The 23,648-nt window shown below is 46.9% G+C and overlaps 44 non-coding genes across 44 annotated transcripts; 29 read left to right on the plus strand and 15 right to left on the minus strand.

The window, feature by feature from the left end:
• Nucleotides 1–180: 180 nt before the first annotated feature.
• Nucleotides 181–253, plus strand: TRNAA-AGC (transfer RNA alanine (anticodon AGC)). The gene has a single exon. It is a non-coding gene; the product is annotated as a tRNA-Ala (tRNA).
• A 106-nt stretch (nucleotides 254–359) lies between these two features.
• TRNAY-GUA (transfer RNA tyrosine (anticodon GUA)) lies at nucleotides 360–445 on the plus strand. Its single transcript is given in 2 exon segments — nucleotides 360–396; nucleotides 410–445. It is a non-coding gene; the product is annotated as a tRNA-Tyr (tRNA).
• Nucleotides 446–872: 427 nt separating this feature from the next.
• Nucleotides 873–946, minus strand: TRNAN-GUU (transfer RNA asparagine (anticodon GUU)). Its single transcript has one exon. It is a non-coding gene; the product is annotated as a tRNA-Asn (tRNA).
• An 838-nt stretch (nucleotides 947–1,784) lies between these two features.
• Nucleotides 1,785–1,857, plus strand: TRNAA-AGC (transfer RNA alanine (anticodon AGC)). The gene has a single exon. It is a non-coding gene; the product is annotated as a tRNA-Ala (tRNA).
• Nucleotides 1,858–1,963: 106 nt separating this feature from the next.
• Nucleotides 1,964–2,049, plus strand: TRNAY-GUA (transfer RNA tyrosine (anticodon GUA)). The gene is given in 2 exon segments: nucleotides 1,964–2,000; nucleotides 2,014–2,049. It is a non-coding gene; the product is annotated as a tRNA-Tyr (tRNA).
• Nucleotides 2,050–2,476: 427 nt separating this feature from the next.
• On the minus strand, nucleotides 2,477–2,550 carry TRNAN-GUU (transfer RNA asparagine (anticodon GUU)). The gene has a single exon. It is a non-coding gene; the product is annotated as a tRNA-Asn (tRNA).
• An 838-nt stretch (nucleotides 2,551–3,388) lies between these two features.
• Nucleotides 3,389–3,461, plus strand: TRNAA-AGC (transfer RNA alanine (anticodon AGC)). Its single transcript has one exon. It is a non-coding gene; the product is annotated as a tRNA-Ala (tRNA).
• Nucleotides 3,462–3,567: 106 nt separating this feature from the next.
• On the plus strand, nucleotides 3,568–3,653 carry TRNAY-GUA (transfer RNA tyrosine (anticodon GUA)). The gene is given in 2 exon segments: nucleotides 3,568–3,604; nucleotides 3,618–3,653. It is a non-coding gene; the product is annotated as a tRNA-Tyr (tRNA).
• A 427-nt stretch (nucleotides 3,654–4,080) lies between these two features.
• TRNAN-GUU (transfer RNA asparagine (anticodon GUU)) lies at nucleotides 4,081–4,154 on the minus strand. The gene has a single exon. It is a non-coding gene; the product is annotated as a tRNA-Asn (tRNA).
• Nucleotides 4,155–4,992: 838 nt separating this feature from the next.
• TRNAA-AGC (transfer RNA alanine (anticodon AGC)) lies at nucleotides 4,993–5,065 on the plus strand. The gene has a single exon. It is a non-coding gene; the product is annotated as a tRNA-Ala (tRNA).
• A 106-nt stretch (nucleotides 5,066–5,171) lies between these two features.
• Nucleotides 5,172–5,257, plus strand: TRNAY-GUA (transfer RNA tyrosine (anticodon GUA)). Its single transcript is given in 2 exon segments — nucleotides 5,172–5,208; nucleotides 5,222–5,257. It is a non-coding gene; the product is annotated as a tRNA-Tyr (tRNA).
• A 427-nt stretch (nucleotides 5,258–5,684) lies between these two features.
• TRNAN-GUU (transfer RNA asparagine (anticodon GUU)) lies at nucleotides 5,685–5,758 on the minus strand. Its single transcript has one exon. It is a non-coding gene; the product is annotated as a tRNA-Asn (tRNA).
• Nucleotides 5,759–6,596: 838 nt separating this feature from the next.
• On the plus strand, nucleotides 6,597–6,669 carry TRNAA-AGC (transfer RNA alanine (anticodon AGC)). The gene has a single exon. It is a non-coding gene; the product is annotated as a tRNA-Ala (tRNA).
• Nucleotides 6,670–6,775: 106 nt separating this feature from the next.
• Nucleotides 6,776–6,861, plus strand: TRNAY-GUA (transfer RNA tyrosine (anticodon GUA)). Its single transcript is given in 2 exon segments — nucleotides 6,776–6,812; nucleotides 6,826–6,861. It is a non-coding gene; the product is annotated as a tRNA-Tyr (tRNA).
• Nucleotides 6,862–7,288: 427 nt separating this feature from the next.
• Nucleotides 7,289–7,362, minus strand: TRNAN-GUU (transfer RNA asparagine (anticodon GUU)). Its single transcript has one exon. It is a non-coding gene; the product is annotated as a tRNA-Asn (tRNA).
• Nucleotides 7,363–8,200: 838 nt separating this feature from the next.
• On the plus strand, nucleotides 8,201–8,273 carry TRNAA-AGC (transfer RNA alanine (anticodon AGC)). The gene has a single exon. It is a non-coding gene; the product is annotated as a tRNA-Ala (tRNA).
• Nucleotides 8,274–8,379: 106 nt separating this feature from the next.
• On the plus strand, nucleotides 8,380–8,465 carry TRNAY-GUA (transfer RNA tyrosine (anticodon GUA)). The gene is given in 2 exon segments: nucleotides 8,380–8,416; nucleotides 8,430–8,465. It is a non-coding gene; the product is annotated as a tRNA-Tyr (tRNA).
• Nucleotides 8,466–8,892: 427 nt separating this feature from the next.
• On the minus strand, nucleotides 8,893–8,966 carry TRNAN-GUU (transfer RNA asparagine (anticodon GUU)). Its single transcript has one exon. It is a non-coding gene; the product is annotated as a tRNA-Asn (tRNA).
• An 838-nt stretch (nucleotides 8,967–9,804) lies between these two features.
• TRNAA-AGC (transfer RNA alanine (anticodon AGC)) lies at nucleotides 9,805–9,877 on the plus strand. The gene has a single exon. It is a non-coding gene; the product is annotated as a tRNA-Ala (tRNA).
• Nucleotides 9,878–9,983: 106 nt separating this feature from the next.
• TRNAY-GUA (transfer RNA tyrosine (anticodon GUA)) lies at nucleotides 9,984–10,069 on the plus strand. The gene is given in 2 exon segments: nucleotides 9,984–10,020; nucleotides 10,034–10,069. It is a non-coding gene; the product is annotated as a tRNA-Tyr (tRNA).
• A 427-nt stretch (nucleotides 10,070–10,496) lies between these two features.
• TRNAN-GUU (transfer RNA asparagine (anticodon GUU)) lies at nucleotides 10,497–10,570 on the minus strand. Its single transcript has one exon. It is a non-coding gene; the product is annotated as a tRNA-Asn (tRNA).
• Nucleotides 10,571–11,407: 837 nt separating this feature from the next.
• TRNAA-AGC (transfer RNA alanine (anticodon AGC)) lies at nucleotides 11,408–11,480 on the plus strand. Its single transcript has one exon. It is a non-coding gene; the product is annotated as a tRNA-Ala (tRNA).
• A 106-nt stretch (nucleotides 11,481–11,586) lies between these two features.
• On the plus strand, nucleotides 11,587–11,672 carry TRNAY-GUA (transfer RNA tyrosine (anticodon GUA)). The gene is given in 2 exon segments: nucleotides 11,587–11,623; nucleotides 11,637–11,672. It is a non-coding gene; the product is annotated as a tRNA-Tyr (tRNA).
• Nucleotides 11,673–12,099: 427 nt separating this feature from the next.
• TRNAN-GUU (transfer RNA asparagine (anticodon GUU)) lies at nucleotides 12,100–12,173 on the minus strand. The gene has a single exon. It is a non-coding gene; the product is annotated as a tRNA-Asn (tRNA).
• An 837-nt stretch (nucleotides 12,174–13,010) lies between these two features.
• TRNAA-AGC (transfer RNA alanine (anticodon AGC)) lies at nucleotides 13,011–13,083 on the plus strand. The gene has a single exon. It is a non-coding gene; the product is annotated as a tRNA-Ala (tRNA).
• A 106-nt stretch (nucleotides 13,084–13,189) lies between these two features.
• Nucleotides 13,190–13,275, plus strand: TRNAY-GUA (transfer RNA tyrosine (anticodon GUA)). Its single transcript is given in 2 exon segments — nucleotides 13,190–13,226; nucleotides 13,240–13,275. It is a non-coding gene; the product is annotated as a tRNA-Tyr (tRNA).
• A 427-nt stretch (nucleotides 13,276–13,702) lies between these two features.
• TRNAN-GUU (transfer RNA asparagine (anticodon GUU)) lies at nucleotides 13,703–13,776 on the minus strand. The gene has a single exon. It is a non-coding gene; the product is annotated as a tRNA-Asn (tRNA).
• An 837-nt stretch (nucleotides 13,777–14,613) lies between these two features.
• On the plus strand, nucleotides 14,614–14,686 carry TRNAA-AGC (transfer RNA alanine (anticodon AGC)). Its single transcript has one exon. It is a non-coding gene; the product is annotated as a tRNA-Ala (tRNA).
• Nucleotides 14,687–14,792: 106 nt separating this feature from the next.
• On the plus strand, nucleotides 14,793–14,878 carry TRNAY-GUA (transfer RNA tyrosine (anticodon GUA)). Its single transcript is given in 2 exon segments — nucleotides 14,793–14,829; nucleotides 14,843–14,878. It is a non-coding gene; the product is annotated as a tRNA-Tyr (tRNA).
• Nucleotides 14,879–15,305: 427 nt separating this feature from the next.
• On the minus strand, nucleotides 15,306–15,379 carry TRNAN-GUU (transfer RNA asparagine (anticodon GUU)). Its single transcript has one exon. It is a non-coding gene; the product is annotated as a tRNA-Asn (tRNA).
• Nucleotides 15,380–16,217: 838 nt separating this feature from the next.
• Nucleotides 16,218–16,290, plus strand: TRNAA-AGC (transfer RNA alanine (anticodon AGC)). Its single transcript has one exon. It is a non-coding gene; the product is annotated as a tRNA-Ala (tRNA).
• Nucleotides 16,291–16,909: 619 nt separating this feature from the next.
• TRNAN-GUU (transfer RNA asparagine (anticodon GUU)) lies at nucleotides 16,910–16,983 on the minus strand. Its single transcript has one exon. It is a non-coding gene; the product is annotated as a tRNA-Asn (tRNA).
• An 837-nt stretch (nucleotides 16,984–17,820) lies between these two features.
• Nucleotides 17,821–17,893, plus strand: TRNAA-AGC (transfer RNA alanine (anticodon AGC)). Its single transcript has one exon. It is a non-coding gene; the product is annotated as a tRNA-Ala (tRNA).
• Nucleotides 17,894–17,999: 106 nt separating this feature from the next.
• On the plus strand, nucleotides 18,000–18,085 carry TRNAY-GUA (transfer RNA tyrosine (anticodon GUA)). Its single transcript is given in 2 exon segments — nucleotides 18,000–18,036; nucleotides 18,050–18,085. It is a non-coding gene; the product is annotated as a tRNA-Tyr (tRNA).
• A 427-nt stretch (nucleotides 18,086–18,512) lies between these two features.
• On the minus strand, nucleotides 18,513–18,586 carry TRNAN-GUU (transfer RNA asparagine (anticodon GUU)). The gene has a single exon. It is a non-coding gene; the product is annotated as a tRNA-Asn (tRNA).
• Nucleotides 18,587–19,423: 837 nt separating this feature from the next.
• Nucleotides 19,424–19,496, plus strand: TRNAA-AGC (transfer RNA alanine (anticodon AGC)). Its single transcript has one exon. It is a non-coding gene; the product is annotated as a tRNA-Ala (tRNA).
• Nucleotides 19,497–19,602: 106 nt separating this feature from the next.
• Nucleotides 19,603–19,688, plus strand: TRNAY-GUA (transfer RNA tyrosine (anticodon GUA)). The gene is given in 2 exon segments: nucleotides 19,603–19,639; nucleotides 19,653–19,688. It is a non-coding gene; the product is annotated as a tRNA-Tyr (tRNA).
• Nucleotides 19,689–20,115: 427 nt separating this feature from the next.
• Nucleotides 20,116–20,189, minus strand: TRNAN-GUU (transfer RNA asparagine (anticodon GUU)). Its single transcript has one exon. It is a non-coding gene; the product is annotated as a tRNA-Asn (tRNA).
• Nucleotides 20,190–21,026: 837 nt separating this feature from the next.
• Nucleotides 21,027–21,099, plus strand: TRNAA-AGC (transfer RNA alanine (anticodon AGC)). Its single transcript has one exon. It is a non-coding gene; the product is annotated as a tRNA-Ala (tRNA).
• Nucleotides 21,100–21,205: 106 nt separating this feature from the next.
• Nucleotides 21,206–21,291, plus strand: TRNAY-GUA (transfer RNA tyrosine (anticodon GUA)). The gene is given in 2 exon segments: nucleotides 21,206–21,242; nucleotides 21,256–21,291. It is a non-coding gene; the product is annotated as a tRNA-Tyr (tRNA).
• Nucleotides 21,292–21,718: 427 nt separating this feature from the next.
• On the minus strand, nucleotides 21,719–21,792 carry TRNAN-GUU (transfer RNA asparagine (anticodon GUU)). Its single transcript has one exon. It is a non-coding gene; the product is annotated as a tRNA-Asn (tRNA).
• Nucleotides 21,793–22,630: 838 nt separating this feature from the next.
• TRNAA-AGC (transfer RNA alanine (anticodon AGC)) lies at nucleotides 22,631–22,703 on the plus strand. Its single transcript has one exon. It is a non-coding gene; the product is annotated as a tRNA-Ala (tRNA).
• A 106-nt stretch (nucleotides 22,704–22,809) lies between these two features.
• On the plus strand, nucleotides 22,810–22,895 carry TRNAY-GUA (transfer RNA tyrosine (anticodon GUA)). The gene is given in 2 exon segments: nucleotides 22,810–22,846; nucleotides 22,860–22,895. It is a non-coding gene; the product is annotated as a tRNA-Tyr (tRNA).
• A 427-nt stretch (nucleotides 22,896–23,322) lies between these two features.
• On the minus strand, nucleotides 23,323–23,396 carry TRNAN-GUU (transfer RNA asparagine (anticodon GUU)). The gene has a single exon. It is a non-coding gene; the product is annotated as a tRNA-Asn (tRNA).
• Nucleotides 23,397–23,648: the final 252 nt, after the last annotated feature.

The following is a 23,648-nucleotide window of genomic DNA, read 5'->3' on the forward strand; positions in this document are numbered from 1 at the left end:
CTCCTCCGATGATCTTCTACTATGGCAAAATGGTATCCGCACTTAAAAAAAAAAAAAAAAAAAAAAAAGCGATCTACTTTTAGAAATCAGTTGCCATGTAACAATGCAACGTCACACCTGACTTTATGTGAAAGCCACCACAGGGTGTGGGAAGAAAGTAAAGGCAAGTCTACCATGCCAGGGGGATTAGCTCAAGTGGTAGAGCGCTCGCTTAGCATGCGAGAGGTAGCGGGATCGATGCCCGCATTCTCCAAAGCTGATTTTGTTTTTTTCACATGGTAGTAGAGAGTTTCTTTTTACCTCATGCTCAAGGCTCCAACAGCTAAAACTAGGAGGCTTTCAAGCATGAGCAAAACATGCCTTCGATAGCTCAGCTGGTAGAGCGGAGGACTGTAGCAGTAAATCAGCAATCCTTAGGTCGCTGGTTCAATTCCGGCTCGAAGGAATTTTTTGTGAATTCTATCGGATGGTTCATCCTCCTGGTCAACACAGCCCAGGTATGCTCCTTCTGTCCATCTACAACAGGTCTTTTAGAAAGGTTTCCTCCATTGTACCCGAGGAGGTCAAAACAAAGGCAGAGAGCAACAGAGATTTACTTGTTGGGAGAGCAGCTCAGCTGAAACCCAACATGGAATCTTTTCCACCCATAACATGCGATGCCAGCAAAAGAGACCATGGTTCCTGGGAAAACACGGCTAAGCTCCTTCCCTCTATCGACAAAGAGCTCTTTTAGAAAGGTCTCTTCTGTAGTATCTAGGGAGTTCAAAAGGGAGGTAGCGAGCAAGCAACAGGGCTTTTTATTGGAAGAGCAGATGAAAGCCAACGTGGAATCTTCTTCCCCCGTAGCATGCTACTCAAGCAAAAGTGGCCCACGTCCCTGGGTGGGCTTGAACCACCAACCTTTCGGTTAACAGCCGAACGCGCTAACCGATTGCGCCACAGAGACGCAGATGTCTGGCCTTTCCACGGGAACTCCCAGCCAGGCCAGGCGCAGGTTCCTCAGGGGAACCTTTGAACATAATATGACAAAAAGAAATCAGCAAAAACAAAGAGACAATTGCCGGTGCTCAGTAGAGCTCAAGTTGCCGACAATAAGATCCTGCTGTCGGATTCCATCCCATAGACACCCTCCCTTCTAGTCACTTTTCAAAAGTCAGTCGATAAGTACAATTCTCCTCAAGGTAGCAGCATCCAGCAGCAGAGTGGCGCAGCGGAAGCGTGCTGGGCCCATAACCCAGAGGTCGATGGATCGAAACCATCCTCTGCTATGAGATCATTTTCATAGAAGTCGCCAAATCTCTTCTGTCAACACAAACGCGTTTCTGATCAAAAATATAAACCAAAGGCCCAAATCCCTGCTCATCACATGCTGATGGAAAAAGAAGAATTCCCCACGTCACAGCATTTCCTATAGCCCGGGTGTTTTTCAGCCCCACAGCCAAAAAGACCAATGGCTCTGCATGCGTATTTGCTGCGTCGCAACTTTCTTCTCCAAATTATTAAGGCTTTTTTCATGCCTTACCACTCAGTTCTGCACATATGTGCAAAGGGTTTGCTTGGAAGAGGTGTGCATGTATTCATAAGCCCCCCGTCACCCTATAAACTCCTCCGATGATCTTCTACTATGGCAAAATGGTATCCGCACTTAAAAAAAAAAAAAAAAAAAAAAAAAGCGATCTACTTTTAGAAATCAGTTGCCATGTAACAATGCAACGTCACACCTGACTTTATGTGAAAGCCACCACAGGGTGTGGGAAGAAAGTAAAGGCAAGTCTACCATGCCAGGGGGATTAGCTCAAGTGGTAGAGCGCTCGCTTAGCATGCGAGAGGTAGCGGGATCGATGCCCGCATTCTCCAAAGCTGATTTTGTTTTTTTCACATGGTAGTAGAGAGTTTCTTTTTACCTCATGCTCAAGGCTCCAACAGCTAAAACTAGGAGGCTTTCAAGCATGAGCAAAACATGCCTTCGATAGCTCAGCTGGTAGAGCGGAGGACTGTAGCAGTAAATCAGCAATCCTTAGGTCGCTGGTTCAATTCCGGCTCGAAGGAATTTTTTGTGAATTCTATCGGATGGTTCATCCTCCTGGTCAACACAGCCCAGGTATGCTCCTTCTGTCCATCTACAACAGGTCTTTTAGAAAGGTTTCCTCCATTGTACCCGAGGAGGTCAAAACAAAGGCAGAGAGCAACAGAGATTTACTTGTTGGGAGAGCAGCTCAGCTGAAACCCAACATGGAATCTTTTCCACCCATAACATGCGATGCCAGCAAAAGAGACCATGGTTCCTGGGAAAACACGGCTAAGCTCCTTCCCTCTATCGACAAAGAGCTCTTTTAGAAAGGTCTCTTCTGTAGTATCTAGGGAGTTCAAAAGGGAGGTAGCGAGCAAGCAACAGGGCTTTTTATTGGAAGAGCAGATGAAAGCCAACGTGGAATCTTCTTCCCCCGTAGCATGCTACTCAAGCAAAAGTGGCCCACGTCCCTGGGTGGGCTTGAACCACCAACCTTTCGGTTAACAGCCGAACGCGCTAACCGATTGCGCCACAGAGACGCAGATGTCTGGCCTTTCCACGGGAACTCCCAGCCAGGCCAGGCGCAGGTTCCTCAGGGGAACCTTTGAACATAATATGACAAAAAGAAATCAGCAAAAACAAAGAGACAATTGCCGGTGCTCAGTAGAGCTCAAGTTGCCGACAATAAGATCCTGCTGTCGGATTCCATCCCATAGACACCCTCCCTTCTAGTCACTTTTCAAAAGTCAGTCGATAAGTACAATTCTCCTCAAGGTAGCAGCATCCAGCAGCAGAGTGGCGCAGCGGAAGCGTGCTGGGCCCATAACCCAGAGGTCGATGGATCGAAACCATCCTCTGCTATGAGATCATTTTCATAGAAGTCGCCAAATCTCTTCTGTCAACACAAACGCGTTTCTGATCAAAAATATAAACCAAAGGCCCAAATCCCTGCTCATCACATGCTGATGGAAAAAGAAGAATTCCCCACGTCACAGCATTTCCTATAGCCCGGGTGTTTTTCAGCCCCACAGCCAAAAAGACCAATGGCTCTGCATGCGTATTTGCTGCGTCGCAACTTTCTTCTCCAAATTATTAAGGCTTTTTTCATGCCTTACCACTCAGTTCTGCACATATGTGCAAAGGGTTTGCTTGGAAGAGGTGTGCATGTATTCATAAGCCCCCCGTCACCCTATAAACTCCTCCGATGATCTTCTACTATGGCAAAATGGTATCCGCACTTAAAAAAAAAAAAAAAAAAAAAAAAAGCGATCTACTTTTAGAAATCAGTTGCCATGTAACAATGCAACGTCACACCTGACTTTATGTGAAAGCCACCACAGGGTGTGGGAAGAAAGTAAAGGCAAGTCTACCATGCCAGGGGGATTAGCTCAAGTGGTAGAGCGCTCGCTTAGCATGCGAGAGGTAGCGGGATCGATGCCCGCATTCTCCAAAGCTGATTTTGTTTTTTTCACATGGTAGTAGAGAGTTTCTTTTTACCTCATGCTCAAGGCTCCAACAGCTAAAACTAGGAGGCTTTCAAGCATGAGCAAAACATGCCTTCGATAGCTCAGCTGGTAGAGCGGAGGACTGTAGCAGTAAATCAGCAATCCTTAGGTCGCTGGTTCAATTCCGGCTCGAAGGAATTTTTTGTGAATTCTATCGGATGGTTCATCCTCCTGGTCAACACAGCCCAGGTATGCTCCTTCTGTCCATCTACAACAGGTCTTTTAGAAAGGTTTCCTCCATTGTACCCGAGGAGGTCAAAACAAAGGCAGAGAGCAACAGAGATTTACTTGTTGGGAGAGCAGCTCAGCTGAAACCCAACATGGAATCTTTTCCACCCATAACATGCGATGCCAGCAAAAGAGACCATGGTTCCTGGGAAAACACGGCTAAGCTCCTTCCCTCTATCGACAAAGAGCTCTTTTAGAAAGGTCTCTTCTGTAGTATCTAGGGAGTTCAAAAGGGAGGTAGCGAGCAAGCAACAGGGCTTTTTATTGGAAGAGCAGATGAAAGCCAACGTGGAATCTTCTTCCCCCGTAGCATGCTACTCAAGCAAAAGTGGCCCACGTCCCTGGGTGGGCTTGAACCACCAACCTTTCGGTTAACAGCCGAACGCGCTAACCGATTGCGCCACAGAGACGCAGATGTCTGGCCTTTCCACGGGAACTCCCAGCCAGGCCAGGCGCAGGTTCCTCAGGGGAACCTTTGAACATAATATGACAAAAAGAAATCAGCAAAAACAAAGAGACAATTGCCGGTGCTCAGTAGAGCTCAAGTTGCCGACAATAAGATCCTGCTGTCGGATTCCATCCCATAGACACCCTCCCTTCTAGTCACTTTTCAAAAGTCAGTCGATAAGTACAATTCTCCTCAAGGTAGCAGCATCCAGCAGCAGAGTGGCGCAGCGGAAGCGTGCTGGGCCCATAACCCAGAGGTCGATGGATCGAAACCATCCTCTGCTATGAGATCATTTTCATAGAAGTCGCCAAATCTCTTCTGTCAACACAAACGCGTTTCTGATCAAAAATATAAACCAAAGGCCCAAATCCCTGCTCATCACATGCTGATGGAAAAAGAAGAATTCCCCACGTCACAGCATTTCCTATAGCCCGGGTGTTTTTCAGCCCCACAGCCAAAAAGACCAATGGCTCTGCATGCGTATTTGCTGCGTCGCAACTTTCTTCTCCAAATTATTAAGGCTTTTTTCATGCCTTACCACTCAGTTCTGCACATATGTGCAAAGGGTTTGCTTGGAAGAGGTGTGCATGTATTCATAAGCCCCCCGTCACCCTATAAACTCCTCCGATGATCTTCTACTATGGCAAAATGGTATCCGCACTTAAAAAAAAAAAAAAAAAAAAAAAAAGCGATCTACTTTTAGAAATCAGTTGCCATGTAACAATGCAACGTCACACCTGACTTTATGTGAAAGCCACCACAGGGTGTGGGAAGAAAGTAAAGGCAAGTCTACCATGCCAGGGGGATTAGCTCAAGTGGTAGAGCGCTCGCTTAGCATGCGAGAGGTAGCGGGATCGATGCCCGCATTCTCCAAAGCTGATTTTGTTTTTTTCACATGGTAGTAGAGAGTTTCTTTTTACCTCATGCTCAAGGCTCCAACAGCTAAAACTAGGAGGCTTTCAAGCATGAGCAAAACATGCCTTCGATAGCTCAGCTGGTAGAGCGGAGGACTGTAGCAGTAAATCAGCAATCCTTAGGTCGCTGGTTCAATTCCGGCTCGAAGGAATTTTTTGTGAATTCTATCGGATGGTTCATCCTCCTGGTCAACACAGCCCAGGTATGCTCCTTCTGTCCATCTACAACAGGTCTTTTAGAAAGGTTTCCTCCATTGTACCCGAGGAGGTCAAAACAAAGGCAGAGAGCAACAGAGATTTACTTGTTGGGAGAGCAGCTCAGCTGAAACCCAACATGGAATCTTTTCCACCCATAACATGCGATGCCAGCAAAAGAGACCATGGTTCCTGGGAAAACACGGCTAAGCTCCTTCCCTCTATCGACAAAGAGCTCTTTTAGAAAGGTCTCTTCTGTAGTATCTAGGGAGTTCAAAAGGGAGGTAGCGAGCAAGCAACAGGGCTTTTTATTGGAAGAGCAGATGAAAGCCAACGTGGAATCTTCTTCCCCCGTAGCATGCTACTCAAGCAAAAGTGGCCCACGTCCCTGGGTGGGCTTGAACCACCAACCTTTCGGTTAACAGCCGAACGCGCTAACCGATTGCGCCACAGAGACGCAGATGTCTGGCCTTTCCACGGGAACTCCCAGCCAGGCCAGGCGCAGGTTCCTCAGGGGAACCTTTGAACATAATATGACAAAAAGAAATCAGCAAAAACAAAGAGACAATTGCCGGTGCTCAGTAGAGCTCAAGTTGCCGACAATAAGATCCTGCTGTCGGATTCCATCCCATAGACACCCTCCCTTCTAGTCACTTTTCAAAAGTCAGTCGATAAGTACAATTCTCCTCAAGGTAGCAGCATCCAGCAGCAGAGTGGCGCAGCGGAAGCGTGCTGGGCCCATAACCCAGAGGTCGATGGATCGAAACCATCCTCTGCTATGAGATCATTTTCATAGAAGTCGCCAAATCTCTTCTGTCAACACAAACGCGTTTCTGATCAAAAATATAAACCAAAGGCCCAAATCCCTGCTCATCACATGCTGATGGAAAAAGAAGAATTCCCCACGTCACAGCATTTCCTATAGCCCGGGTGTTTTTCAGCCCCACAGCCAAAAAGACCAATGGCTCTGCATGCGTATTTGCTGCGTCGCAACTTTCTTCTCCAAATTATTAAGGCTTTTTTCATGCCTTACCACTCAGTTCTGCACATATGTGCAAAGGGTTTGCTTGGAAGAGGTGTGCATGTATTCATAAGCCCCCCGTCACCCTATAAACTCCTCCGATGATCTTCTACTATGGCAAAATGGTATCCGCACTTAAAAAAAAAAAAAAAAAAAAAAAAAGCGATCTACTTTTAGAAATCAGTTGCCATGTAACAATGCAACGTCACACCTGACTTTATGTGAAAGCCACCACAGGGTGTGGGAAGAAAGTAAAGGCAAGTCTACCATGCCAGGGGGATTAGCTCAAGTGGTAGAGCGCTCGCTTAGCATGCGAGAGGTAGCGGGATCGATGCCCGCATTCTCCAAAGCTGATTTTGTTTTTTTCACATGGTAGTAGAGAGTTTCTTTTTACCTCATGCTCAAGGCTCCAACAGCTAAAACTAGGAGGCTTTCAAGCATGAGCAAAACATGCCTTCGATAGCTCAGCTGGTAGAGCGGAGGACTGTAGCAGTAAATCAGCAATCCTTAGGTCGCTGGTTCAATTCCGGCTCGAAGGAATTTTTTGTGAATTCTATCGGATGGTTCATCCTCCTGGTCAACACAGCCCAGGTATGCTCCTTCTGTCCATCTACAACAGGCCTTTTAGAAAGGTTTCCTCCATTGTACCCGAGGAGGTCAAAACAAAGGCAGAGAGCAACAGAGATTTACTTGTTGGGAGAGCAGCTCAGCTGAAACCCAACATGGAATCTTTTCCACCCATAACATGCGATGCCAGCAAAAGAGACCATGGTTCCTGGGAAAACACGGCTAAGCTCCTTCCCTCTATCGACAAAGAGCTCTTTTAGAAAGGTCTCTTCTGTAGTATCTAGGGAGTTCAAAAGGGAGGTAGCGAGCAAGCAACAGGGCTTTTTATTGGAAGAGCAGATGAAAGCCAACATGGAATCTTCTTCCCCCGTAGCATGCTACTCAAGCAAAAGTGGCCAACGTCCCTGGGTGGGCTTGAACCACCAACCTTTCGGTTAACAGCCGAACGCGCTAACCGATTGCGCCACAGAGACGCAGATGTCTGGCCTTTCCACGGGAACTCCCAGCCAGGCCAGGCGCAGGTTCCTCAGGGGAACCTTTGAACATAATATGACAAAAAGAAATCAGCAAAAACAAAGAGACAATTGCCGGTGCTCAGTAGAGCTCAAGTTGCCGACAATAAGATCCTGCTGTCGGATTCCATCCCATAGACACCCTCCCTTCTAGTCACTTTTCAAAAGTCAGTCGATAAGTACAATTCTCCTCAAGGTAGCAGCATCCAGCAGCAGAGTGGCGCAGCGGAAGCGTGCTGGGCCCATAACCCAGAGGTCGATGGATCGAAACCATCCTCTGCTATGAGATCATTTTCATAGAAGTCGCCAAATCTCTTCTGTCAACACAAACGCGTTTCTGATCAAAAATATAAACCAAAGGCCCAAATCCCTGCTCATCACATGCTGATGGAAAAAGAAGAATTCCCCACGTCACAGCATTTCCTATAGCCCGGGTGTTTTTCAGCCCCACAGCCAAAAAGACCAATGGCTCTGCATGCGTATTTGCTGCGTCGCAACTTTCTTCTCCAAATTATTAAGGCTTTTTTCATGCCTTACCACTCAGTTCTGCACATATGTGCAAAGGGTTTGCTTGGAAGAGGTGTGCATGTATTCATAAGCCCCCCGTCACCCTATAAACTCCTCCGATGATCTTCTACTATGGCAAAATGGTATCCGCACTTAAAAAAAAAAAAAAAAAAAAAAAAAGCGATCTACTTTTAGAAATCAGTTGCCATGTAACAATGCAACGTCACACCTGACTTTATGTGAAAGCCACCACAGGGTGTGGGAAGAAAGTAAAGGCAAGTCTACCATGCCAGGGGGATTAGCTCAAGTGGTAGAGCGCTCGCTTAGCATGCGAGAGGTAGCGGGATCGATGCCCGCATTCTCCAAAGCTGATTTTGTTTTTTTCACATGGTAGTAGAGAGTTTCTTTTTACCTCATGCTCAAGGCTCCAACAGCTAAAACTAGGAGGCTTTCAAGCATGAGCAAAACATGCCTTCGATAGCTCAGCTGGTAGAGCGGAGGACTGTAGCAGTAAATCAGCAATCCTTAGGTCGCTGGTTCAATTCCGGCTCGAAGGAATTTTTTGTGAATTCTATCGGATGGTTCATCCTCCTGGTCAACACAGCCCAGGTATGCTCCTTCTGTCCATCTACAACAGGTCTTTTAGAAAGGTTTCCTCCATTGTACCCGAGGAGGTCAAAACAAAGGCAGAGAGCAACAGAGATTTACTTGTTGGGAGAGCAGCTCAGCTGAAACCCAACATGGAATCTTTTCCACCCATAACATGCGATGCCAGCAAAAGAGACCATGGTTCCTGGGAAAACACGGCTAAGCTCCTTCCCTCTATCGACAAAGAGCTCTTTTAGAAAGGTCTCTTCTGTAGTATCTAGGGAGTTCAAAAGGGAGGTAGCGAGCAAGCAACAGGGCTTTTTATTGGAAGAGCAGATGAAAGCCAACGTGGAATCTTCTTCCCCCGTAGCATGCTACTCAAGCAAAAGTGGCCCACGTCCCTGGGTGGGCTTGAACCACCAACCTTTCGGTTAACAGCCGAACGCGCTAACCGATTGCGCCACAGAGACGCAGATGTCTGGCCTTTCCACGGGAACTCCCAGCCAGGCCAGGCGCAGGTTCCTCAGGGGAACCTTTGAACATAATATGACAAAAAGAAATCAGCAAAAACAAAGAGACAATTGCCGGTGCTCAGTAGAGCTCAAGTTGCCGACAATAAGATCCTGCTGTCGGATTCCATCCCATAGACACCCTCCCTTCTAGTCACTTTTCAAAAGTCAGTCGATAAGTACAATTCTCCTCAAGGTAGCAGCATCCAGCAGCAGAGTGGCGCAGCGGAAGCGTGCTGGGCCCATAACCCAGAGGTCGATGGATCGAAACCATCCTCTGCTATGAGATCATTTTCATAGAAGTCGCCAAATCTCTTCTGTCAACACAAACGCGTTTCTGATCAAAAATATAAACCAAAGGCCCAAATCCCTGCTCATCACATGCTGATGGAAAAAGAAGAATTCCCCACGTCACAGCATTTCCTATAGCCCGGGTGTTTTTCAGCCCCACAGCCAAAAAGACCAATGGCTCTGCATGCGTATTTGCTGCGTCGCAACTTTCTTCTCCAAATTATTAAGGCTTTTTTCATGCCTTACCACTCAGTTCTGCACATATGTGCAAAGGGTTTGCTTGGAAGAGGTGTGCATGTATTCATAAGCCCCCCGTCACCCTATAAACTCCTCCGATGATCTTCTACTATGGCAAAATGGTATCCGCACTTAAAAAAAAAAAAAAAAAAAAAAAAAGCGATCTACTTTTAGAAATCAGTTGCCATGTAACAATGCAACGTCACACCTGACTTTATGTGAAAGCCACCACAGGGTGTGGGAAGAAAGTAAAGGCAAGTCTACCATGCCAGGGGGATTAGCTCAAGTGGTAGAGCGCTCGCTTAGCATGCGAGAGGTAGCGGGATCGATGCCCGCATTCTCCAAAGCTGATTTTGTTTTTTTCACATGGTAGTAGAGAGTTTCTTTTTACCTCATGCTCAAGGCTCCAACAGCTAAAACTAGGAGGCTTTCAAGCATGAGCAAAACATGCCTTCGATAGCTCAGCTGGTAGAGCGGAGGACTGTAGCAGTAAATCAGCAATCCTTAGGTCGCTGGTTCAATTCCGGCTCGAAGGAATTTTTTGTGAATTCTATCGGATGGTTCATCCTCCTGGTCAACACAGCCCAGGTATGCTCCTTCTGTCCATCTACAACAGGTCTTTTAGAAAGGTTTCCTCCATTGTACCCGAGGAGGTCAAAACAAAGGCAGAGAGCAACAGAGATTTACTTGTTGGGAGAGCAGCTCAGCTGAAACCCAACATGGAATCTTTTCCACCCATAACATGCGATGCCAGCAAAAGAGACCATGGTTCCTGGGAAAACACGGCTAAGCTCCTTCCCTCTATCGACAAAGAGCTCTTTTAGAAAGGTCTCTTCTGTAGTATCTAGGGAGTTCAAAAGGGAGGTAGCGAGCAAGCAACAGGGCTTTTTATTGGAAGAGCAGATGAAAGCCAACATGGAATCTTCTTCCCCCGTAGCATGCTACTCAAGCAAAAGTGGCCAACGTCCCTGGGTGGGCTTGAACCACCAACCTTTCGGTTAACAGCCGAACGCGCTAACCGATTGCGCCACAGAGACGCAGATGTCTGGCCTTTCCACGGGAACTCCCAGCCAGGCCAGGCGCAGGTTCCTCAGGGGAACCTTTGAACATAATATGACAAAAAGAAATCAGCAAAAACAAAGAGACAATTGCCGGTGCTCAGTAGAGCTCAAGTTGCCGACAATAAGATCCTGCTGTCGGATTCCATCCCATAGACACCCTCCCTTCTAGTCACTTTTCAAAAGTCAGTCGATAAGTACAATTCTCCTCAAGGTAGCAGCATCCAGCAGCAGAGTGGCGCAGCGGAAGCGTGCTGGGCCCATAACCCAGAGGTCGATGGATCGAAACCATCCTCTGCTATGAGATCATTTTCATAGAAGTCGCCAAATCTCTTCTGTCAACACAAACGCGTTTCTGATCAAAAATATAAACCAAAGGCCCAAATCCCTGCTCATCACATGCTGATGGAAAAAGAAGAATTCCCCACGTCACAGCATTTCCTATAGCCCGGGTGTTTTTCAGCCCCACAGCCAAAAAGACCAATGGCTCTGCATGCGTATTTGCTGCGTCGCAACTTTCTTCTCCAAATTATTAAGGCTTTTTTCATGCCTTACCACTCAGTTCTGCACATATGTGCAAAGGGTTTGCTTGGAAGAGGTGTGCATGTATTCATAAGCCCCCCGTCACCCTATAAACTCCTCCGATGATCTTCTACTATGGCAAAATGGTATCCGCACTTAAAAAAAAAAAAAAAAAAAAAAAAGCGATCTACTTTTAGAAATCAGTTGCCATGTAACAATGCAACGTCACACCTGACTTTATGTGAAAGCCACCACAGGGTGTGGGAAGAAAGTAAAGGCAAGTCTACCATGCCAGGGGGATTAGCTCAAGTGGTAGAGCGCTCGCTTAGCATGCGAGAGGTAGCGGGATCGATGCCCGCATTCTCCAAAGCTGATTTTGTTTTTTTCACATGGTAGTAGAGAGTTTCTTTTTACCTCATGCTCAAGGCTCCAACAGCTAAAACTAGGAGGCTTTCAAGCATGAGCAAAACATGCCTTCGATAGCTCAGCTGGTAGAGCGGAGGACTGTAGCAGTAAATCAGCAATCCTTAGGTCGCTGGTTCAATTCCGGCTCGAAGGAATTTTTTGTGAATTCTATCGGATGGTTCATCCTCCTGGTCAACACAGCCCAGGTATGCTCCTTCTGTCCATCTACAACAGGTCTTTTAGAAAGGTTTCCTCCATTGTACCCGAGGAGGTCAAAACAAAGGCAGAGAGCAACAGAGATTTACTTGTTGGGAGAGCAGCTCAGCTGAAACCCAACATGGAATCTTTTCCACCCATAACATGCGATGCCAGCAAAAGAGACCATGGTTCCTGGGAAAACACGGCTAAGCTCCTTCCCTCTATCGACAAAGAGCTCTTTTAGAAAGGTCTCTTCTGTAGTATCTAGGGAGTTCAAAAGGGAGGTAGCGAGCAAGCAACAGGGCTTTTTATTGGAAGAGCAGATGAAAGCCAACGTGGAATCTTCTTCCCCCGTAGCATGCTACTCAAGCAAAAGTGGCCCACGTCCCTGGGTGGGCTTGAACCACCAACCTTTCGGTTAACAGCCGAACGCGCTAACCGATTGCGCCACAGAGACGCAGATGTCTGGCCTTTCCACGGGAACTCCCAGCCAGGCCAGGCGCAGGTTCCTCAGGGGAACCTTTGAACATAATATGACAAAAAGAAATCAGCAAAAACAAAGAGACAATTGCCGGTGCTCAGTAGAGCTCAAGTTGCCGACAATAAGATCCTGCTGTCGGATTCCATCCCATAGACACCCTCCCTTCTAGTCACTTTTCAAAAGTCAGTCGATAAGTACAATTCTCCTCAAGGTAGCAGCATCCAGCAGCAGAGTGGCGCAGCGGAAGCGTGCTGGGCCCATAACCCAGAGGTCGATGGATCGAAACCATCCTCTGCTATGAGATCATTTTCATAGAAGTCGCCAAATCTCTTCTGTCAACACAAACGCGTTTCTGATCAAAAATATAAACCAAAGGCCCAAATCCCTGCTCATCACATGCTGATGGAAAAAGAAGAATTCCCCACGTCACAGCATTTCCTATAGCCCGGGTGTTTTTCAGCCCCACAGCCAAAAAGACCAATGGCTCTGCATGCGTATTTGCTGCGTCGCAACTTTCTTCTCCAAATTATTAAGGCTTTTTTCATGCCTTACCACTCAGTTCTGCACATATGTGCAAAGGGTTTGCTTGGAAGAGGTGTGCATGTATTCATAAGCCCCCCGTCACCCTATAAACTCCTCCGATGATCTTCTACTATGGCAAAATGGTATCCGCACTTAAAAAAAAAAAAAAAAAAAAAAAAGCGATCTACTTTTAGAAATCAGTTGCCATGTAACAATGCAACGTCACACCTGACTTTATGTGAAAGCCACCACAGGGTGTGGGAAGAAAGTAAAGGCAAGTCTACCATGCCAGGGGGATTAGCTCAAGTGGTAGAGCGCTCGCTTAGCATGCGAGAGGTAGCGGGATCGATGCCCGCATTCTCCAAAGCTGATTTTGTTTTTTTCACATGGTAGTAGAGAGTTTCTTTTTACCTCATGCTCAAGGCTCCAACAGCTAAAACTAGGAGGCTTTCAAGCATGAGCAAAACATGCCTTCGATAGCTCAGCTGGTAGAGCGGAGGACTGTAGCAGTAAATCAGCAATCCTTAGGTCGCTGGTTCAATTCCTGCTCGAAGGAATTTTTTGTGAATTCTATCGGATGGTTCATCCTCCTGGTCAACACAGCCCAGGTATGCTCCTTCTGTCCATCTACAACAGGTCTTTTAGAAAGGTTTCCTCCATTGTACCCGAGGAGGTCAAAACAAAGGCAGAGAGCAACAGAGATTTACTTGTTGGGAGAGCAGCTCAGCTGAAACCCAACATGGAATCTTTTCCACCCATAACATGCGATGCCAGCAAAAGAGACCATGGTTCCTGGGAAAACACGGCTAAGCTCCTTCCCTCTATCGACAAAGAGCTCTTTTAGAAAGGTCTCTTCTGTAGTATCTAGGGAGTTCAAAAGGGAGGTAGCGAGCAAGCAACAAGGCTTTTTATTGGAAGAGCAGATGAAAGCCAACGTGGAATCTTCTTCCCCCGTAGCATGCTACTCAAGCAAAAGTGGCCCACGTCCCTGGGTGGGCTTGAACCACCAACCTTTCGGTTAACAGCCGAACGCGCTAACCGATTGCGCCACAGAGACGCAGATGTCTGGCCTTTCCACGGGAACTCCCAGCCAGGCCAGGCGCAGGTTCCTCAGGGGAACCTTTGAACATAATATGACAAAAAGAAATCAGCAAAAACAAAGAGACAATTGCCGGTGCTCAGTAGAGCTCAAGTTGCCGACAATAAGATCCTGCTGTCGGATTCCATCCCATAGACACCCTCCCTTCTAGTCACTTTTCAAAAGTCAGTCGATAAGTACAATTCTCCTCAAGGTAGCAGCATCCAGCAGCAGAGTGGCGCAGCGGAAGCGTGCTGGGCCCATAACCCAGAGGTCGATGGATCGAAACCATCCTCTGCTATGAGATCATTTTCATAGAAGTCGCCAAATCTCTTCTGTCAACACAAACGCGTTTCTGATCAAAAATATAAACCAAAGGCCCAAATCCCTGCTCATCACATGCTGATGGAAAAAGAAGAATTCCCCACGTCACAGCATTTCCTATAGCCCGGGTGTTTTTCAGCCCCACAGCCAAAAAGACCAATGGCTCTGCATGCGTATTTGCTGCGTCGCAACTTTCTTCTCCAAATTATTAAGGCTTTTTTCATGCCTTACCACTCAGTTCTGCACATATGTGCAAAGGGTTTGCTTGGAAGAGGTGTGCATGTATTCATAAGCCCCCCGTCACCCTATAAACTCCTCCGATGATCTTCTACTATGGCAAAATGGTATCCGCACTTAAAAAAAAAAAAAAAAAAAAAAAAGCGATCTACTTTTAGAAATCAGTTGCCATGTAACAATGCAACGTCACACCTGACTTTATGTGAAAGCCACCACAGGGTGTGGGAAGAAAGTAAAGGCAAGTCTACCATGCCAGGGGGATTAGCTCAAGTGGTAGAGCGCTCGCTTAGCATGCGAGAGGTAGCGGGATCGATGCCCGCATTCTCCAAAGCTGATTTTGTTTTTTTCACATGGTAGTAGAGAGTTTCTTTTTACCTCATGCTCAAGGCTCCAACAGCTAAAACTAGGAGGCTTTCAAGCATGAGCAAAACATGCCTTCGATAGCTCAGCTGGTAGAGCGGAGGACTGTAGCAGTAAATCAGCAATCCTTAGGTCGCTGGTTCAATTCCGGCTCGAAGGAATTTTTTGTGAATTCTATCGGATGGTTCATCCTCCTGGTCAACACAGCCCAGGTATGCTCCTTCTGTCCATCTACAACAGGTCTTTTAGAAAGGTTTCCTCCATTGTACCCGAGGAGGTCAAAACAAAGGCAGAGAGCAACAGAGATTTACTTGTTGGGAGAGCAGCTCAGCTGAAACCCAACATGGAATCTTTTCCACCCATAACATGCGATGCCAGCAAAAGAGACCATGGTTCCTGGGAAAACACGGCTAAGCTCCTTCCCTCTATCGACAAAGAGCTCTTTTAGAAAGGTCTCTTCTGTAGTATCTAGGGAGTTCAAAAGGGAGGTAGCGAGCAAGCAACAAGGCTTTTTATTGGAAGAGCAGATGAAAGCCAACGTGGAATCTTCTTCCCCCGTAGCATGCTACTCAAGCAAAAGTGGCCCACGTCCCTGGGTGGGCTTGAACCACCAACCTTTCGGTTAACAGCCGAACGCGCTAACCGATTGCGCCACAGAGACGCAGATGTCTGGCCTTTCCACGGGAACTCCCAGCCAGGCCAGGCGCAGGTTCCTCAGGGGAACCTTTGAACATAATATGACAAAAAGAAATCAGCAAAAACAAAGAGACAATTGCCGGTGCTCAGTAGAGCTCAAGTTGCCGACAATAAGATCCTGCTGTCGGATTCCATCCCATAGACACCCTCCCTTCTAGTCACTTTTCAAAAGTCAGTCGATAAGTACAATTCTCCTCAAGGTAGCAGCATCCAGCAGCAGAGTGGCGCAGCGGAAGCGTGCTGGGCCCATAACCCAGAGGTCGATGGATCGAAACCATCCTCTGCTATGAGATCATTTTCATAGAAGTCGCCAAATCTCTTCTGTCAACACAAACGCGTTTCTGATCAAAAATATAAACCAAAGGCCCAAATCCCTGCTCATCACATGCTGATGGAAAAAGAAGAATTCCCCACGTCACAGCATTTCCTATAGCCCGGGTGTTTTTCAGCCCCACAGCCAAAAAGACCAATGGCTCTGCATGCGTATTTGCTGCGTCGCAACTTTCTTCTCCAAATTATTAAGGCTTTTTTCATGCCTTACCACTCAGTTCTGCACATATGTGCAAAGGGTTTGCTTGGAAGAGGTGTGCATGTATTCATAAGCCCCCCGTCACCCTATAAACTCCTCCGATGATCTTCTACTATGGCAAAATGGTATCCGCACTTAAAAAAAAAAAAAAAAAAAAAAAAAGCGATCTACTTTTAGAAATCAGTTGCCATGTAACAATGCAACGTCACACCTGACTTTATGTGAAAGCCACCACAGGGTGTGGGAAGAAAGTAAAGGCAAGTCTACCATGCCAGGGGGATTAGCTCAAGTGGTAGAGCGCTCGCTTAGCATGCGAGAGGTAGCGGGATCGATGCCCGCATTCTCCAAAGCTGATTTTGTTTTTTTCACATGGTAGTAGAGAGTTTCTTTTTACCTCATGCTCAAGGCTCCAACAGCTAAAACTAGGAGGCTTTCAAGCATGAGCAAAACATGCCTTCGATAGCTCAGCTGGTAGAGCGGAGGACTGTAGCAGTAAATCAGCAATCCTTAGGTCGCTGGTTCAATTCCTGGTCGAAGGAATTTTTTGTGAATTCTATCGGATGGTTCATCCTCCTGGTCAACACAGCCCAGGTATGCTCCTTCTGTCCATCTACAACAGGTCTTTTAGAAAGGTTTCCTCCATTGTACCCGAGGAGGTCAAAACAAAGGCAGAGAGCAACAGAGATTTACTTGTTGGGAGAGCAGCTCAGCTGAAACCCAACATGGAATCTTTTCCACCCATAACATGCGATGCCAGCAAAAGAGACCATGGTTCCTGGGAAAACACGGCTAAGCTCCTTCCCTCTATCGACAAAGAGCTCTTTTAGAAAGGTCTCTTCTGTAGTATCTAGGGAGTTCAAAAGGGAGGTAGCGAGCAAGCAACAAGGCTTTTTATTGGAAGAGCAGATGAAAGCCAACGTGGAATCTTCTTCCCCCGTAGCATGCTACTCAAGCAAAAGTGGCCCACGTCCCTGGGTGGGCTTGAACCACCAACCTTTCGGTTAACAGCCGAACGCGCTAACCGATTGCGCCACAGAGACGCAGATGTCTGGCCTTTCCACGGGAACTCCCAGCCAGGCCAGGCGCAGGTTCCTCAGGGGAACCTTTGAACATAATATGACAAAAAGAAATCAGCAAAAACAAAGAGACAATTGCCGGTGCTCAGTAGAGCTCAAGTTGCCGACAATAAGATCCTGCTGTCGGATTCCATCCCATAGACACCCTCCCTTCTAGTCACTTTTCAAAAGTCAGTCGATAAGTACAATTCTCCTCAAGGTAGCAGCATCCAGCAGCAGAGTGGCGCAGCGGAAGCGTGCTGGGCCCATAACCCAGAGGTCGATGGATCGAAACCATCCTCTGCTATGAGATCATTTTCATAGAAGTCGCCAAATCTCTTCTGTCAACACAAACGCGTTTCTGATCAAAAATATAAACCAAAGGCCCAAATCCCTGCTCATCACATGCTGATGGAAAAAGAAGAATTCCCCACGTCACAGCATTTCCTATAGCCCGGGTGTTTTTCAGCCCCACAGCCAAAAAGACCAATGGCTCTGCATGCGTATTTGCTGCGTCGCAACTTTCTTCTCCAAATTATTAAGGCTTTTTTCATGCCTTACCACTCAGTTCTGCACATATGTGCAAAGGGTTTGCTTGGAAGAGGTGTGCATGTATTCATAAGCCCCCCGTCACCCTATAAACTCCTCCGATGATCTTCTACTATGGCAAAATGGTATCCGCACTTAAAAAAAAAAAAAAAAAAAAAAAAGCGATCTACTTTTAGAAATCAGTTGCCATGTAACAATGCAACGTCACACCTGACTTTATGTGAAAGCCACCACAGGGTGTGGGAAGAAAGTAAAGGCAAGTCTACCATGCCAGGGGGATTAGCTCAAGTGGTAGAGCGCTCGCTTAGCATGCGAGAGGTAGCGGGATCGATGCCCGCATTCTCCAAAGCTGATTTTGTTTTTTTCACATGGTAGTAGAGAGTTTCTTTTTACCTCATGCTCAAGGCTCCAACAGCTAAAACTAGGAGGCTTTCAAGCATGAGCAAAACATGCCTTCGATAGCTCAGCTGGTAGAGCGGAGGACTGTAGCAGTAAATCAGCAATCCTTAGGTCGCTGGTTCAATTCCGGCTCGAAGGAATTTTTTGTGAATTCTATCGGATGGTTCATCCTCCTGGTCAACACAGCCCAGGTATGCTCCTTCTGTCCATCTACAACAGGTCTTTTAGAAAGGTTTCCTCCATTGTACCCGAGGAGGTCAAAACAAAGGCAGAGAGCAACAGAGATTTACTTGTTGGGAGAGCAGCTCAGCTGAAACCCAACATGGAATCTTTTCCACCCATAACATGCGATGCCAGCAAAAGAGACCATGGTTCCTGGGAAAACACGGCTAAGCTCCTTCCCTCTATCGACAAAGAGCTCTTTTAGAAAGGTCTCTTCTGTAGTATCTAGGGAGTTCAAAAGGGAGGTAGCGAGCAAGCAACAGGGCTTTTTATTGGAAGAGCAGATGAAAGCCAACGTGGAATCTTCTTCCCCCGTAGCATGCTACTCAAGCAAAAGTGGCCCACGTCCCTGGGTGGGCTTGAACCACCAACCTTTCGGTTAACAGCCGAACGCGCTAACCGATTGCGCCACAGAGACGCAGATGTCTGGCCTTTCCACGGGAACTCCCAGCCAGGCCAGGCGCAGGTTCCTCAGGGGAACCTTTGAACATAATATGACAAAAAGAAATCAGCAAAAACAAAGAGACAATTGCCGGTGCTCAGTAGAGCTCAAGTTGCCGACAATAAGATCCTGCTGTCGGATTCCATCCCATAGACACCCTCCCTTCTAGTCACTTTTCAAAAGTCAGTCGATAAGTACAATTCTCCTCAAGGTAGCAGCATCCAGCAGCAGAGTGGCGCAGCGGAAGCGTGCTGGGCCCATAACCCAGAGGTCGATGGATCGAAACCATCCTCTGCTATGAGATCATTTTCATAGAAGTCGCCAAATCTCTTCTGTCAACACAAACGCGTTTCTGATCAAAAATATAAACCAAAGGCCCAAATCCCTGCTCATCACATGCTGATGGAAAAAGAAGAATTCCCCACGTCACAGCATTTCCTATAGCCCGGGTGTTTTTCAGCCCCACAGCCAAAAAGACCAATGGCTCTGCATGCGTATTTGCTGCGTCGCAACTTTCTTCTCCAAATTATTAAGGCTTTTTTCATGCCTTACCACTCAGTTCTGCACATATGTGCAAAGGGTTTGCTTGGAAGAGGTGTGCATGTATTCATAAGCCCCCCGTCACCCTATAAACTCCTCCGATGATCTTCTACTATGGCAAAATGGTATCCGCACTTAAAAAAAAAAAAAAAAAAAAAAAAGCGATCTACTTTTAGAAATCAGTTGCCATGTAACAATGCAACGTCACACCTGACTTTATGTGAAAGCCACCACAGGGTGTGGGAAGAAAGTAAAGGCAAGTCTACCATGCCAGGGGGATTAGCTCAAGTGGTAGAGCGCTCGCTTAGCATGCGAGAGGTAGCGGGATCGATGCCCGCATTCTCCAAAGCTGATTTTGTTTTTTTCACATGGTAGTAGAGAGTTTCTTTTTACCTCATGCTCAAGGCTCCAACAGCTAAAACTAGGAGGCTTTCAAGCATGAGCAAAACATGCCTTCGATAGCTCAGCTGGTAGAGCGGAGGACTGTAGCAGTAAATCAGCAATCCTTAGGTCGCTGGTTCAATTCCGGCTCGAAGGAATTTTTTGTGAATTCTATCGGATGGTTCATCCTCCTGGTCAACACAGCCCAGGTATGCTCCTTCTGTCCATCTACAACAGGTCTTTTAGAAAGGTTTCCTCCATTGTACCCGAGGAGGTCAAAACAAAGGCAGAGAGCAACAGAGATTTACTTGTTGGGAGAGCAGCTCAGCTGAAACCCAACATGGAATCTTTTCCACCCATAACATGCGATGCCAGCAAAAGAGACCATGGTTCCTGGGAAAACACGGCTAAGCTCCTTCCCTCTATCGACAAAGAGCTCTTTTAGAAAGGTCTCTTCTGTAGTATCTAGGGAGTTCAAAAGGGAGGTAGCGAGCAAGCAACAGGGCTTTTTATTGGAAGAGCAGATGAAAGCCAACGTGGAATCTTCTTCCCCCGTAGCATGCTACTCAAGCAAAAGTGGCCCACGTCCCTGGGTGGGCTTGAACCACCAACCTTTCGGTTAACAGCCGAACGCGCTAACCGATTGCGCCACAGAGACGCAGATGTCTGGCCTTTCCACGGGAACTCCCAGCCAGGCCAGGCGCAGGTTCCTCAGGGGAACCTTTGAACATAATATGACAAAAAGAAATCAGCAAAAACAAAGAGACAATTGCCGGTGCTCAGTAGAGCTCAAGTTGCCGACAATAAGATCCTGCTGTCGGATTCCATCCCATAGACACCCTCCCTTCTAGTCACTTTTCAAAAGTCAGTCGATAAGTACAATTCTCCTCAAGGTAGCAGCATCCAGCAGCAGAGTGGCGCAGCGGAAGCGTGCTGGGCCCATAACCCAGAGGTCGATGGATCGAAACCATCCTCTGCTATGAGATCATTTTCATAGAAGTCGCCAAATCTCTTCTGTCAACACAAACGCGTTTCTGATCAAAAATATAAACCAAAGGCCCAAATCCCTGCTCATCACATGCTGATGGAAAAAGAAGAATTCCCCACGTCACAGCATTTCCTATAGCCCGGGTGTTTTTCAGCCCCACAGCCAAAAAGACCAATGGCTCTGCATGCGTATTTGCTGCGTCGCAACTTTCTTCTCCAAATTATTAAGGCTTTTTTCATGCCTTACCACTCAGTTCTGCACATATGTGCAAAGGGTTTGCTTGGAAGAGGTGTGCATGTATTCATAAGCCCCCCGTCACCCTATAAACTCCTCCGATGATCTTCTACTATGGCAAAATGGTATCCGCACTTAAAAAAAAAAAAAAAAAAAAAAAAGCGATCTACTTTTAGAAATCAGTTGCCATGTAACAATGCAACGTCACACCTGACTTTATGTGAAAGCCACCACAGGGTGTGGGAAGAAAGTAAAGGAAAGTCTACCATGCCAGGGGGATTAGCTCAAGTGGTAGAGCGCTCGCTTAGCATGCGAGAGGTAGCGGGATCGATGCCCGCATTCTCCAAAGCTGATTTTGTTTTTTTCACATGGTAGTAGAGAGTTTCTTTTTACCTCATGCTCAAGGCTCCAACAGCTAAAACTAGGAGGCTTTCAAGCATGAGCAAAACATGCCTTCGATAGCTCAGCTGGTAGAGCGGAGGACTGTAGCAGTAAATCAGCAATCCTTAGGTCGCTGGTTCAATTCCGGCTCGAAGGAATTTTTTGTGAATTCTATCGGATGGTTCATCCTCCTGGTCAACACAGCCCAGGTATGCTCCTTCTGTCCATCTACAACAGGTCTTTTAGAAAGGTTTCCTCCGTTGTACCCGAGGAGGTCAAAACAAAGGCAGAGAGCAACAGAGATTTACTTGTTGGGAGAGCAGCTCAGCTGAAACCCAACATGGAATCTTTTCCACCCATAACATGCGATGCCAGCAAAAGAGACCATGGTTCCTGGGAAAACACGGCTAAGCTCCTTCCCTCTATCGACAAAGAGCTCTTTTAGAAAGGTCTCTTCTGTAGTATCTAGGGAGTTCAAAAGGGAGGTAGCGAGCAAGCAACAGGGCTTTTTATTGGAAGAGCAGATGAAAGCCAACGTGGAATCTTCTTCCCCCGTAGCATGCTACTCAAGCAAAAGTGGCCCACGTCCCTGGGTGGGCTTGAACCACCAACCTTTCGGTTAACAGCCGAACGCGCTAACCGATTGCGCCACAGAGACGCAGATGTCTGGCCTTTCCACGGGAACTCCCAGCCAGGCCAGGCGCAGGTTCCTCAGGGGAACCTTTGAACATAATATGACAAAAAGAAATCAGCAAAAACAAAGAGACAATTGCCGGTGCTCAGTAGAGCTCAAGTTGCCGACAATAAGATCCTGCTGTCGGATTCCATCCCATAGACACCCTCCCTTCTAGTCACTTTTCAAAAGTCAGTCGATAAGTACAATTCTCCTCAAGGTAGCAGCATCCAGCAGCAGAGTGGCGCAGCGGAAGCGTGCTGGGCCCATAACCCAGAGGTCGATGGATCGAAACCATCCTCTGCTATGAGATCATTTTCATAGAAGTCGCCAAATCTCTTCTGTCAACACAAACGCGTTTCTGATCAAAAATATAAACCAAAGGCCCAAATCCCTGCTCATCACATGCTGATGGAAAAAGAAGAATTCCCCACGTCACAGCATTTCCTATAGCCCGGGTGTTTTTCAGCCCCACAGCCAAAAAGACCAATGGCTCTGCATGCGTATTTGCTGCGTCGCAACTTTCTTCTCCAAATTATTAAGGCTTTTTTCATGCCTTACCACTCAGTTCTGCACATATGTGCAAAGGGTTTGCTTGGAAGAGGTGTGCATGTATTCATAAGCCCCCCGTCACCCTATAAACTCCTCCGATGATCTTCTACTATGGCAAAATGGTATCCGCACTTAAAAAAAAAAAAAAAAAAAAAAAAAGCGATCTACTTTTAGAAATCAGTTGCCATGTAACAATGCAACGTCACACCTGACTTTAAGTGAAAGCCACCACAGGGTGTGGGAAGAAAGTAAAGGCAAGTCTACCATGCCAGGGGGATTAGCTCAAGTGGTAGAGCGCTCGCTTAGCATGCGAGAGGTAGCGGGATCGATGCCCGCATTCTCCAAAGCTGATTTTGTTTTTTTCACATGGTAGTAGAGAGTTTCTTTTTACCTCATGCTCAAGGCTCCAACAGCTAAAACTAGGAGGCTTTCAAGCATGAGCAAAACATGCCTTCGATAGCTCAGCTGGTAGAGCGGAGGACTGTAGCAGTAAATCAGCAATCCTTAGGTCGCTGGTTCAATTCCGGCTCGAAGGAATTTTTTGTGAATTCTATCGGATGGTTCATCCTCCTGGTCAACACAGCCCAGGTATGCTCCTTCTGTCCATCTACAACAGGTCTTTTAGAAAGGTTTCCTCCATTGTACCCGAGGAGGTCAAAACAAAGGCAGAGAGCAACAGAGATTTACTTGTTGGGAGAGCAGCTCAGCTGAAACCCAACATGGAATCTTTTCCACCCATAACATGCGATGCCAGCAAAAGAGACCATGGTTCCTGGGAAAACACGGCTAAGCTCCTTCCCTCTATCGACAAAGAGCTCTTTTAGAAAGGTCTCTTCTGTAGTATCTAGGGAGTTCAAAAGGGAGGTAGCGAGCAAGCAACAGGGCTTTTTATTGGAAGAGCAGATGAAAGCCAACGTGGAATCTTCTTCCCCCGTAGCATGCTACTCAAGCAAAAGTGGCCCACGTCCCTGGGTGGGCTTGAACCACCAACCTTTCGGTTAACAGCCGAACGCGCTAACCGATTGCGCCACAGAGACGCAGATGTCTGGCCTTTCCACGGGAACTCCCAGCCAGGCCAGGCGCAGGTTCCTCAGGGGAACCTTTGAACATAATATGACAAAAAGAAATCAGCAAAAACAAAGAGACAATTGCCGGTGCTCAGTAGAGCTCAAGTTGCCGACAATAAGATCCTGCTGTCGGATTCCATCCCATAGACACCCTCCCTTCTAGTCACTTTTCAAAAGTCAGTCGATAAGTACAATTCTCCTCAAGGTAGCAGCATCCAGCAG

Source organism: Anomaloglossus baeobatrachus, unplaced genomic scaffold (assembly GCF_048569485.1).
Source record: "Anomaloglossus baeobatrachus isolate aAnoBae1 unplaced genomic scaffold, aAnoBae1.hap1 Scaffold_384, whole genome shotgun sequence".
Classification (NCBI taxonomy): Eukaryota; Metazoa; Chordata; class Amphibia; order Anura; family Aromobatidae; genus Anomaloglossus; species Anomaloglossus baeobatrachus.